This window comes from Panthera pardus, unplaced genomic scaffold (genome assembly GCF_024362965.1).
Source record: "Panthera pardus isolate Hobbes unplaced genomic scaffold, ASM2436296v1 HiC_scaffold_17, whole genome shotgun sequence".
Taxonomy (NCBI): Eukaryota; Metazoa; Chordata; class Mammalia; order Carnivora; family Felidae; genus Panthera; species Panthera pardus.
In genome coordinates, this window is record NW_026526732.1 from 41,279,986 (window position 1) to 41,292,534 (window position 12,549).

Genomic DNA, 12,549 nt, shown 5'->3' on the forward strand with positions numbered 1-12,549 from the left:
CAATTGCACTACTAGGCATTTATCCATGGGATACAGGTTTGCTGTTTCTAAGGGACACATGCACCCCCATGTTTATAGCAGTACTATCAACAATAGCCCAAGTATGGAAAGAGCCCAAATGTCCATCAATGGATGAGTGGATAGAGAAGATGTGGTATATATATATATACAATGGAGTATTACTCAGCAATCAAAAAGAATGAAATCTTGCCATTTGCAACTACGTGGATGGAACTGGAGGGTATTATGCTAAGTGAAATTAGAGAAAGACAAAAATCATATGACTTCACTCATATGAGAACTTTAAGAGATAAAACAGATGAACATAAGGGAAGGGAAACAAAAATAATATAAAAACAGGGAGGGGGCCAAAACAGAAGAGACTCATAAATATGGAGAACAAACTGAGGGTTACTGGAGGGGGTGTGGGAGGGGGGGACCGGCTAAATGGGTAAGGGGCACTAAGGAGTCTACTGAAATCATTGTTGCACTTTATGCTAACTAATTTGGATGTAAATTTTAAAAAATAAAAAAATAAAATTAAAAAAAATAAATAAATGTATAAATCCACTCCTCCCTTTTCCATAAAATGTGTTGAACATATGAATACTTAAATAAACACATTACAAATGAGCTCCCAATTTAATATTCTGTGGCCTATCATTCTCAACCAAAGAAAATGAATAGCATCTTTAAAGTACTCTTATTGAAAAGATCCTCTTTTGTTTCTAAAGTATAGATTCCAAATGAAAGATGTTGGCTCTCTGTGGTGTAGCAAACATATCCATTAAAATATATCAATTAGTGGATGGTATTTTAAAGTTTTTAAGTGACTTTTTTTTTCTCTTCAAAGGATTTTAAGATCCATATATCCTAAAGTCAGTGCTACCAATCCTTCCCAAACAAATACAGGATTATAAGAAATCACACATATTGTAGCTAAAGATTCCAGCTTGATTTTAAGGGGAAAGATGATTAATGAATGTTCAGGTGGATAGACACTACCTTGGCTGCTGTGATGGTGTTCTGATACCACTTGGCAGCAATCTGCAGGCTTAACAGGAAAGGACACTGACAAATGAATGCCGGAGAAGAATACTCTGTGTACGTCTTTTCATTGTTCCAAACATAATTCCATTGCTATCTGAGTGATCTGAGAATAAATGCTTTTCAGACACATACATAAAAAGGGACTGTGTAACTATCTGACAGACACCTCAGTACTGATTGTCAAAATAATAAAATTTACCTGACGGACTAATCAGAAAATTCTGTACTGTGGTAACCATTTCCGTGTTTAGGTAATTACACTGTTTTAGGCAAAGTAATCATTTTAGTAACTTTTTGTTATTCTTCTCAAACATTGAAGACTTCAGTGGACATCTTTGTAGCGTAATTGTCAATGTTTGACACTTGCGCTTTGTTACCTGATAGTCACAGCCCCACACTAATTAGTTCCCTGAGAATGAAGTCCATTGTTAAAAATATTTTTGTTAAATCAGTTTTTAATTTTTTTTACTGTTTAATTTTGAGAGAGACAGACAGAGTGCAAACAGGGGAGGAGCAGAGAAAGGGGGAGACACAGAATCTGAAGCAGGCTCTAGGCTCAGAGCTGTCAGCGCAAAGCCTGACATGGGGCTCAAACCTATGAACCGCGAGATCATGACCTAAGCCAAAGTCAGATGCTTAACCGACTGAGCCACCCAGCCACCCCTAAATCAGTTTTAATTATGCATGATATAGTTCAAAGGTAATCAATGTTCTCAGTAAGTTGTACACACACGTATGTCACACTAACGCGCATGCTAGCATAAGCTCCACAAAGGCAGAAACCTTTGTTCTATTCACTGCCGTATCTCTAGCACCTACATAGTGCCTAAAACATTAAAGGAAACCCATACATATTTGTGGAGAGAACTGTGCCATGCAAAACACAATGGCCATGGTTTTATTTGCATATAAACTGAATGTTCCCCAGAGCAACTTTGAAAAGTGTGAGGTTCTATTTTCCCTTAACTTCATTCTCCATTCTCTGTATTACTCCTCCCCGTCCCTGTCAAATTCACTGTTTCCTTTGAACACCTGATAGTGTTAAAAATAGTGCTGATACTTATAATTTTTACATAATATAATGCTTCCTATGTCCAGAAACTGAGCTGTGCACTTTACATTTTCATTCAATTCCTACAATAGTTTTACAAACCATGTTATGTTATATAATTCTCCTTTAATAGAGGGATTCAGTTGAGTTACAGAGAGGTTAAGTACTTTGATCACACTTGAAGAGAGGAGGAGCTGGGATCAGATCTCAAATACCTCTAACTAGAAGCCCTAACCTCATCACCTTATCGTAGCACCTCCTCCTGACCTCCTACTCACTATACCGCCTCAGTACCATAACGTGAGAGGACATGCCATCTTTTCTTATGTATCAAAATCCTCACCTCTCTTCTCAGTTCCCTTTCCTCAACTTGCCAATGCCAGAACCCATCCTCTCTGCCTCAAGAAGAATGAGGATGCTCTCGGGTATGTAGGATGACTGACTAATCAACTCATTACCCTTTAGCATAAATAAGTTTTAGTCAATATATTGCCTAAGCCAAACATTTTCATCTTAAACCTTGAATCTCGGCTCCTCAGTGGTAAGTTTCATCTCTTCATCGAGGAATTCAAGCACTAGTAAGAAATTGAAAAAAACATCTCCAAAGGTAGGTACAATTTCATTTGTTCCACACTCTTTACTAGGAAACTTATTTGCCTATTTGTCAAGTACGGTGTTAGGCAATGGGGACATAAAGTTGAGTAAAGCAGAGCCCTTATCCTCTCAGAACTAATGAAAGAGAGAAAAGAAAAGGAGGCATGATAATAGTATTGTTTTTAAATAAGGTGCAATGGTTGCCCCAAGGGGGAAAAATTCATTCTACCTGAAGAGGTTAGATATGTTTTGACAACAAAAGCAATTTTTATGTTGGCTCTTTTAGAAAAAAAAATAATATTGGAAAGAGAAACAAATAGAGGGGGGAGTAGACCGGGAAAAGGAACAATGTGAGCAAAGGTGAAGAAAATGGGTAATTGCATTCGTGTTTAGAAACTGATAGTTTACTTTAATTAGAATACGTTCATAGGCATCTTTCTAAATCACCAGTTTGAGGATACAGAATTTTCAAAAAGGAATGTATTATGCATAATAGAATGCAAAGAGCTGAATTTTTACAACAAAAGAGAAGGAACTTTTATACTGATTTAATTTTTAAAATCAAAGAACAAATAAATATTGTAGAAAGAGATTCATCTTATTAAAAGGTAAGGATGCTAAGTCGTGATAAAATTTAATGAGGATAATTTTGCAGAACAGGAACTTTAGTTATGTCTTGAAAAACTAAAGTTATAAAATAAATATGATCCATATCTTTTCATTATTTCTTTCAATGTTTCATGGAATGATTGTCTACATTATGCATATGCATATAATTGTTCCAAGAAGGGGATTCTGTAGGATGAGGAAATCTATTCTCTATCAGAAGAATAGATGGCTCATCAATAATTGAATTAATACTATTTTTTCTTTCCATAACTGTCCTCAACATTTGTCTAGAATGGTTTGGGCAATACCACTAGGGAGGCAGACAGATGATACACTTTTATAAGTCAGTCATATTTATTCCTAATTCATTTAAATATTGCAGAAACAATCATACTAGTAGTGTCTAAGTTGGTTTAGCTTCTTTCTTAGGATACTAATTTATTTTTAAAAAGAAACCCTAAAATCCTAAAGAGATGATTGAATAGCAAAATGTCTAATGAATTAAATGAGTTCTTAGGTAGCCTGCATTAGCTGTAACACACAATATTCTCAGTCTGTCGTTCTATCCCCCACACTGTCCCGACCAGCCCTCTCATCTCCTAGAAATCCCAGCTCCCTCACGACACCACTAACTACCAGTTTCTTCAGCCACAAATCTAGGAATCATCCTTTATTTCTCTCTGTACTTCATCTCTTACACCCAAGTCATCAACAAAGGCTGCTGCATCTACTTCTGAAATAGATTACAAAATGGGCTGCTTTTCTCCACAGCCACCACTTCTGCCCACCTTCAGTCCCCCTCTCTAGGAGACTACATCAAACCTTCCCAAAGTCTCCACACTTTCACTATGGATCATTCTCTAAGAAGAGCCAAAATAAATCAGTTTTAAAGGCTAGATTTCTAATCCCCCCCTTAGAAAAAGTGAGTATACAGCATATAGTATTTAGCATGTTAAAAAATATAGAGGTATAGAGAAAAAGAGCAAACATCAGGCTAGCCACTGACTGCATTAAGAAATAAAACTTTACCAGTACATTTAAGTCCTCTTACTTATCTCTCCTAAATCAACTTTTCCATTCACTAACCTCCAACACTCCTGTATTTTGATGTTTATTTTACCAGCGTACCTCTTTTTGGTCTACTGCATATATCTCTAAGCAATACTATTTCTTTACTTTTAAAGTTAGGTATAAATGGTATTATGCTGTATGTATCCTTTGGCAACTTGTTTTTTCACTCATTGTTATGCCTGTGACATTTATGAATGTTAATTTTCACTTCTGTATAACATTCTACATTCTGAATAAATAATATTTCATTTATCCATTCTCTTGTTGATATATATGTAAGTGGTTTTCAGGGTTTTTACTGTTACTACAAAAAATGCTTCCATAGATATTTTCATACTCTTACTGTATGTTTTTGAGAGTTTATTCTTAGGTATAATCCTATGACTAAATTGCTAAGCAGTAGAGAATTTCATTTTCAGCTTTACATTGTAGAACCAACCTGATGTAGTTATTTTCAAAAATTCGGTTATTTTGGAAGATAAAATAGCTCCAATACTAAGAGGAAGGTGAATACTATGTTCACCTGCCAAGAGTCTAGAGTAACGGAATTCTCTCAGGAGTCTGAATGCAAGATCAGATGATGTCCTAGGACTAGGCAATACAGGGAGCTCTGCCGAATCCGTTAAGCAGATTCTTCTATTGCATTCATACAAGATGGGGGATGCTTGTTAAGTTTAGCTAACCCATTCATAATATGTGAAGGTATTACTATTATAAATGGGAAGAATGGGTCTTTCTAGTATTGTATATTTAAGCAGATACATTTTGCCCTTATGTCTCTCTACCCACCTTGGGGTGCCTAGGTGGCTCAGTAAGTTAAGCGGCTGATTCTTGGTTTTGGCTCAGGTAATGATCTCATAGTTTCGTGAGTTAGAGCCCCGCATGGGGCTCTGTGCACTGGGCTCTGCGTTTGCAGTCCAGAGCCTGCTTGGGATTCTTTCTCTCTCCCTCGCTCTCCGCTCCTCCCCCACTTGGGCTGTCTCTGTCTCTCTCAAAATAAATAAACGTAAAAGAAAATCTCTCTACCCACCTAAATCCATGGCTTTTATTAACCACTCTCAGGGCACCTGGGTGGCTCAGTGGGTCAAGCATCTGACTTCAGCTGAGGTCATGATCTCAAAGTTTGTGAGTTCAAGCCCACGTCAGACTCTGTGTTGACAGCTCAGAGTCTGGAGACTGCTTCGGAATCAGTGACTCCCTCTTTCTCTGCCCCTCCCCCACTCATGCTCTGTCCCTTCTCTCAAAAAATAAATAAATGTTAAAAATAAATTTTAAAAAAGAACTCTCTGCCATTTTCCTCACTTTCATACTCCTCCTTCCTATCAACAAAACTGGTTTCAAAGTAGCAACTTTAAAAATCTAAACAGGATATAGTTTATGAATCTGTCAAAGCACTATCAATAAACAGACAAATCAAGACATTATCATGGGCATTATATATTTATCATATATATTTGCTATTTATTTGAACATGCTCTTGAATCCCAACTTTGGCTACCCATTGCTCTAAATGTCAATACTCAAGAGACAAGTGTTGACTGGAAAGGAATATGAACTTTATTCAAGAGGCAGACCACCTAGAGAAAAGACTCTTGTCCAAAAGCCAACCCCCAGGGGGCCAGTCTCCTGAATAAAGCTGATAATCTTTTCCAGTCAACACTTGTCTCTTGAGTATTGACCTTCCGAGGGACAAGTCGCAGAACTACGGATTCAGTAACAAATGTTGGCAAGCCAGCCAGGAACCAGTGCCCCTGTGGTCAGTTCCCCTGGGGAAACCCAAGAAGAAGCAGTAGGCAGTGGCAGTGCACCAGAGCTTCCTCGTTCATTTCCAAGGCTAATAATTTGGAGGATCGAGGGAGGTTAGCAGCTCAGGGCTAGGTAGGCTCAGGGAGGGAACCTGAGAGACCTGTCCCTGCAGATGCCAACGCTTCTTTTGTTTAGGGGAAATTCTCTGGTGACTCCCAACCAACACTAACTTCCAGTTTTGCTTTTAACTTGAATGGAAAGGAAAAGAACATATGGAGCCAAGTGAGGAGTTTCTGGACCTGGTAGGTTTGTCAGAAGTGCACACAGACATAGTTTCTTTTTTGTGAAGTGCCAGGTGCCTTTGTTTCTATTGTTTGTGCTCTTCTTTTCTGGCAGAGGCACAACATTTGAGAGAAACTAAGAACTTGACTAACTTGAATAACAGTTAATTCCTTCAGGATTTGGGGCAGATCTGTCTTTGGTATGTGTGTGTGTGTTTGTGTTTATCATCTTTTGTGATATGGGAGATTCTATCTCTATCTTGCCAACTACGCTGTTGGGTTGGATTTTAATAAATGGAAAGAGGATAGCTAGGAATCCATGACTAAGAAAAAAGATGATTTTCTATAATAATCCTGCCTGGCTGATGTACCATCTAGAATCAGATGACAGGGTCTCTAAATATTACACCATTTTGCAATTAGAGTTTTTTTGTCAAAGGGCAGGAAAAAATGATGAGATACCCCATGTTCAGGCCTTCATGTCTTTACATCGTAAAGATGCTGCCCAGGAAAACAGTAACTTAATGGCACAGGGACAAAGAGAGAGACCAACTGTGTGTCTTGATGTAAGTGAAAAACAAAGAGAGAATGAAGAATATATGACAAATCTGGCTCTTACTGCACTCTCAGCCAGATTTCTTACCTCTACCTTCTTCTCTTCTGTTTAGGGCTTCGATCCCACCATCCTATAAGATGGGGGCAAGGAAATCCTGGAACAAGATTCTTAACAGATCTTAAAGTCTTTCCCTTTCAGACAGGGCACCCAGTTTGGACAGTGACCATTCCCTGGGGTCCTGGGCAATATCCTTTAAGACAATACTATTAAGGAGCATTAATGCTCAAGGATAGCCTCTCAAGTATTATTGGACATACACTCCTTTTCAAACTTCAGACTTAATGAATTGAAAAAACGCCAATTGCTCTTATAGAGATGACCTTCGAAAGATGGTGGAACTCTTTTTGAGCATTTTTGCAACCCATCAGCTGAGTTGGGCAGATATAAAAGCTATAATGAATATGATGTTAACCACGAGTGAAAGATATCTAGTATTGGTCAAAGCAGATGAAAAAGTCCAGCACGTCTATCATGAGGACCCAGCCCAGGCCCCAGTCCCAGGAATTGCTGTCCCATTGGTTGAGCCCATTTGGGACCCAAATTGAGGAGGTTTATCACAACTTGAGCATTATCAGTAGTGCATCTTGGCACATTTAAGTAAAGGGGTTCCCAAGCAGCATAGTTCGAGCAAGATTCAGGAAGTGAAAGAAATAACTGAAAATGCAGCAGCCTGTTTAGAAAGAAATTGTCAAGCCTATTGGAAATATACAGATATCAACCCAGAGGCCCCAGAAAATATCTACATAGTAAACATGACATTTATTGCACAGAGCACCCCTGATATAAAGAGAAAGCTCCAAAAGGAAGAAAGAGCAAGAGGAATGAATGAAGAAGCCCTGGAGCTCCCTACCATCCCGTTGATCATTTCCCCACAGGAGCCCCAGGTGCAACTGACAGTGAGAAACCAACTGACGGGCTTTCTAGTAGATACAGGGGATGCGTAAAGTATCTTTAAAATTTAATTGACACGGAATGCCCAGAAGACAGTCTCTGTGGTTGGGGTCTCAGGTCAAGCACAGCAAAAAAGGGGCTGCATCTATAGAAAATGGCCCATGCAATCACTCAGAGTTGCCCTATATGTGCAAAGAATAATCCAAAACACAAGAGGCACCCACCAAGCCAAGGGATACAATACAAAGGGGAATTTCCTTTTGAGGACTAGCAAATACACTTGACCCAAATGCCTAGGACTACTAGGAATTTTAAATATTTACTAGTGTTTGTAGACATCTTTCTGGGATGGGTTGAAGCTTTCCCTCCCCAAACAGAAAAATCTTCCAACATTGTGAGACTCTTGCTAAAGGAAATTGTTCCTAAGTTTGGTTTACCCTACACAATTGAGAATGACAATGGATCTGCCTTTGTATCCAATGTGGTGCAGAAGGTAAGTGCTGCTTTATAGATCATATATGGACATCATATGCTTCATACAGTGAAAAAGACTATGGCCAAAATCTGTCAAGAAACCAACCTGAGCTAGGATAAGTTTCTACCTTTGCCCTGCTCTGTGGTAGGGCTGCCCCCAGAAACAGGCTAAAATTAGCCCTTTTGAGATTATATATGGGAGACCCTTTCAGACCTTGGCTCTAGGGACATCACCTTTAGACTAAGAAAATGAAAATGGTAGTAAACAATATGTACAACATTTGAGTCAAATACTGATTGTTTTGCACAGGTTTATCCTCTCTTGTCCTCTTTAGGTCATGAGATGAGCCACTGTATCCTGTCCGGCCTGGAGAAAGAGTACCATTAAAGACCTAGAAAATTAAGGACCCAATTAGCAGTTGGCTGAGAAATGGGTAAAGCCTTATGAAATCTTATTAACCACTCCTACTTCTCTAAAACTTGCAGGGGTAACACCATGCATGCACCACACCAGAGTGAAGAGGGCCCCACCTACTGACAACAAAGAAGCCACTGAAACCCCCTGCTGAGAAAGCCATCGTATTCAGGATTTAAAATACCCCTTTAGGAAAGGAAATCTATGACAACTATGTCCACTCTGTGATCCATATTGACCATGTCTTCTCTCTCCCTGGATTGGAAAGACTAGTATAGGTAATTCAGACCTTGGTTACAGCTACATGTGCTACTGATTGTTGGATGTGTCATCCAAAAGCCCAATCCATGCTGGACCATGGAGACTCCTTGGTCCATCCCATTCATAACACCTCAGAAATCCCCTAAGGCAATTGGCTTCCAATCACTAAGGCCCAAATAAAAATGTATAGGGTTAGGGGATGCTTGGCTAGCTCAGTCAGTGGTGCATGCGACTGTTGACCTCAGTCAGGGTCATGAGTTCAAGCCCCACGTTGGGTGTAGAGCTTAATTTTTCAAAAAGACTCTTTAAAAATGTATAGGGTGAAAATAGCTAGATTCCCTCAGAATGATCATGAGGCACCCGCATGTCTCATAAGCCCTGTAATTACTGTACTAAAAGAGGTTATTTTCAAAGGACAGAAAATAAGCATGTATTCCCCCCATTAGATATCACATGAAACCATTTCCCAACAGGGACCAGCTCTCTATGTGTAAACAGCAGTCTTTTTTCCTTCCTGGCTATGGACGACATCCAGAGCCAGGTTCAGGTGAGCCAAGATTGGATGGAATGGGTTGCCCTGTTGGTGAGCCAATTCTAAGACCTGAGGAGGACTCCACTTTTCATCTTAAGTGCTCAGGCTGGGTTTGTCTTTATTTGCAGCTTAGATGGAGTCCACTGGCCCACAGACTGTGTTACAAATTCTTCTACTCCTTCTGGCCACCCTAGGGATCTCCTTCTCCCTTGACCCTGCTAATGAAACTAAACATTAGGCTAGCTCCCTGAAATTATTTACTAGACTGACTCGTGACTTCCCCGGCAATATCCCTGATGGGGATGAATATTTCTTTGTTTATAAGTTGTTGCCATCATGGGGGGCTGCTGCCTATCAACATGTGCTTTGCAACTGTCCCAAACTCTAACCATCCTAGCTAACGAAACCACCAAATCTTGGGCTAACTTGGAAAAGTCATTAGATTCCCTTGCTAAAGTTGTCCTGGATAACCATATGGCCCTAGACTATACCCTAGCTGAGCAAAGGGAATTTCTGTTATTGCTAAGTCGTCTTGCTGCACATGTATCAATACTTCCTCAGAAACCGGTATTGATAAAATCAGACAAGCCACTTGGTTGCAGCAGACCCTAGATTGCCACACACCCCTGTTCCAGAGAGGACGGAATTGGTTTACAAATGTTTTCTCCTGGTTACCGTCAGGACTTAGGTCTGTATTAAAAGTCATTCTAAAATTAGGACTCACATTCACGCTATTAGCACTATGTATAGGAATTAAGCTTATTACAATGTGTGTAACAAAACCATGAAAGCAAGTCGCATCAGTTGTGTATAAAGAGATGCTTCAAACCCACATTAACATTTTCCATTCCATGGTCCCAACTATGCCCTATATCAGCATGAAGAAGCTACAGACGATGGACCCTGGTCCTTAATCCCATAGATAAGGAATGGTAAAATTGACAGTGGGGTAATTGAGGCCACCTTGATCTTCATAACTAGCATGATGATGTTTAATGGTGTTCTTAAGTTGATATGATTGATTTAATAACCCTCCTTGTGAATCTATAAATCTTACATTCCTTTTTAGAAGAGAAAGCCCACGCCCATCACAGAACAGGAATTAGACCTCTTGCACAACCCTCAGGCAGTGAAAGCTGTAAACAGGCACCATCAAATCTACACAGAATCAGGAAATGTTACATGCCACTGCACCCCTTACTGATTAACCACCCCTTGCCCTTTTAAAACCCTCTTGGCTAGGGAGAAACCTCAGAGTTGGCTTTTGGATAAGTGTCTGCCTTCTCTCCAGGTGGCCAGCCTTCTGAATAAAGCTCATATTCTTTTCCAATCAACATGTGTCTCTTGAGTATTGACCTTTCAAGCAATGGGCAGCTGAATTTGGGATTCAGTAATAGTAATTGGAAATAACCCACAATAAATAGTGGTAAGATGCTCTGATTTCAGAATGGTAAAATTCATTTAATTACTGATAATATCCCTAAATATTACTTGAAACGTCAGATCATTTATTTCTATTTTAAGGTAAAAGTAACCTGAACACAAAAAGGTATCCTTAAAAAGTGTAGGCTGTAGAATAATGTAGAAAGAGTCCTAAATGTTCACTGCCCCAAATCCCAGCAGGTGCAGAAATTTTCTGTCCTGTAATCCTGCAAGTTCAGGCTTGTCCTCTTGCAGAGCTGGGACTCACTGAGTCAGCACACACCATCTTTGGTTTTCGCCACTTAAAGTTTTTTTTTTTTTCTCATATGGCACAAACCTGTTCTCTTAAAACTTCTGTCCATAAGTATATGAATATAAACATATAGAATGTACCCATTTGACAACACCAAATTTAAATATAACTGAGGGGAGGGTGATTTCTAAATAATGTGATTATAGGGGTGCCTGGGTGGCTCAGTCGGTTAAGCGTCCGACTTCAGCTCAGGTCACGATCTCGCGGTCCGTGAGCTCGAGCCCCGCGTCGGGCTCTGGGCTGATGGCTCAGAGCCTGGAACCTGCTTCCGATTCTGTGTCTCCCTCTCTCTCTGCCCCTCCCCCGTTCATGCTCTGTCTCTCTCTCTCTCTCAAAAATAAACAAACGTTTAAAAATAAATAAATAAATAAATAAATAAATAAATAATGTGATTATAACAATGAAGCTTTGCTTTATTTCCACATTTTCACTTCTAAAAAACAAACTAATTTATCTTTTAAATTTTTTTAAATGCTTATTTATTTTTGAGAGAGAGAGAGAGAGAGAGAGAGAGAGCATGCAAGCAGGGGAGGGGCAGAGAGAGAGGGAGACACAGAATCCGAAGCAGGCTCAGGCTCTGAGCTGTCAGCACAGAGCCCGATGTGGGGCTCAAACCCATAAACTGCAATATCATGACTTGAGCCAAAGTCAGACACTCAACTGACTGGGCCACCCAGGCACCCTACCAGTTTATTTTTTTAACTTAAAAATTAAGGAAATGTTTACCTAATGAATATCGATAGTTTCTTAGATGTTATATTTTTATTTTGTAATGTTTGTGTTCTCAGGCCTTTGAAAATCAGAATAACTTAGTTTCATTATGATGCGATCTTACACGTGTAAGTCATTTTTTATTTATTTATTTATTTATTTATTTATTTATTTATTTATTTATTTATTTTGAGAGGGAGAGAGACTGCACACAAATGGAGGAGGAGCAGAGAGAGAGAGAGAGAGAGGGAGGAGGATCCCAAGTAGGCTCTGCACGTTAGCACAGAGCCCAAGGCAGGGCTCGATCTCACCACCGTGAGATCATGACCTGAGCTGAAATCAAGAGTCAGTTAACCGAATAAATCACCCAGGCGCCCCTCTTTTTCTTTTTTAAGTGAAGTCCAACCAGTCACAGGATAATGAGTTTCAGTCTCCTTTTTGATTGACCTAAGGTTGGTGATTGCATATCTTCTTCAGCAAGCCAAAGTATTGAGGTTTCCTAAATCCCTAGG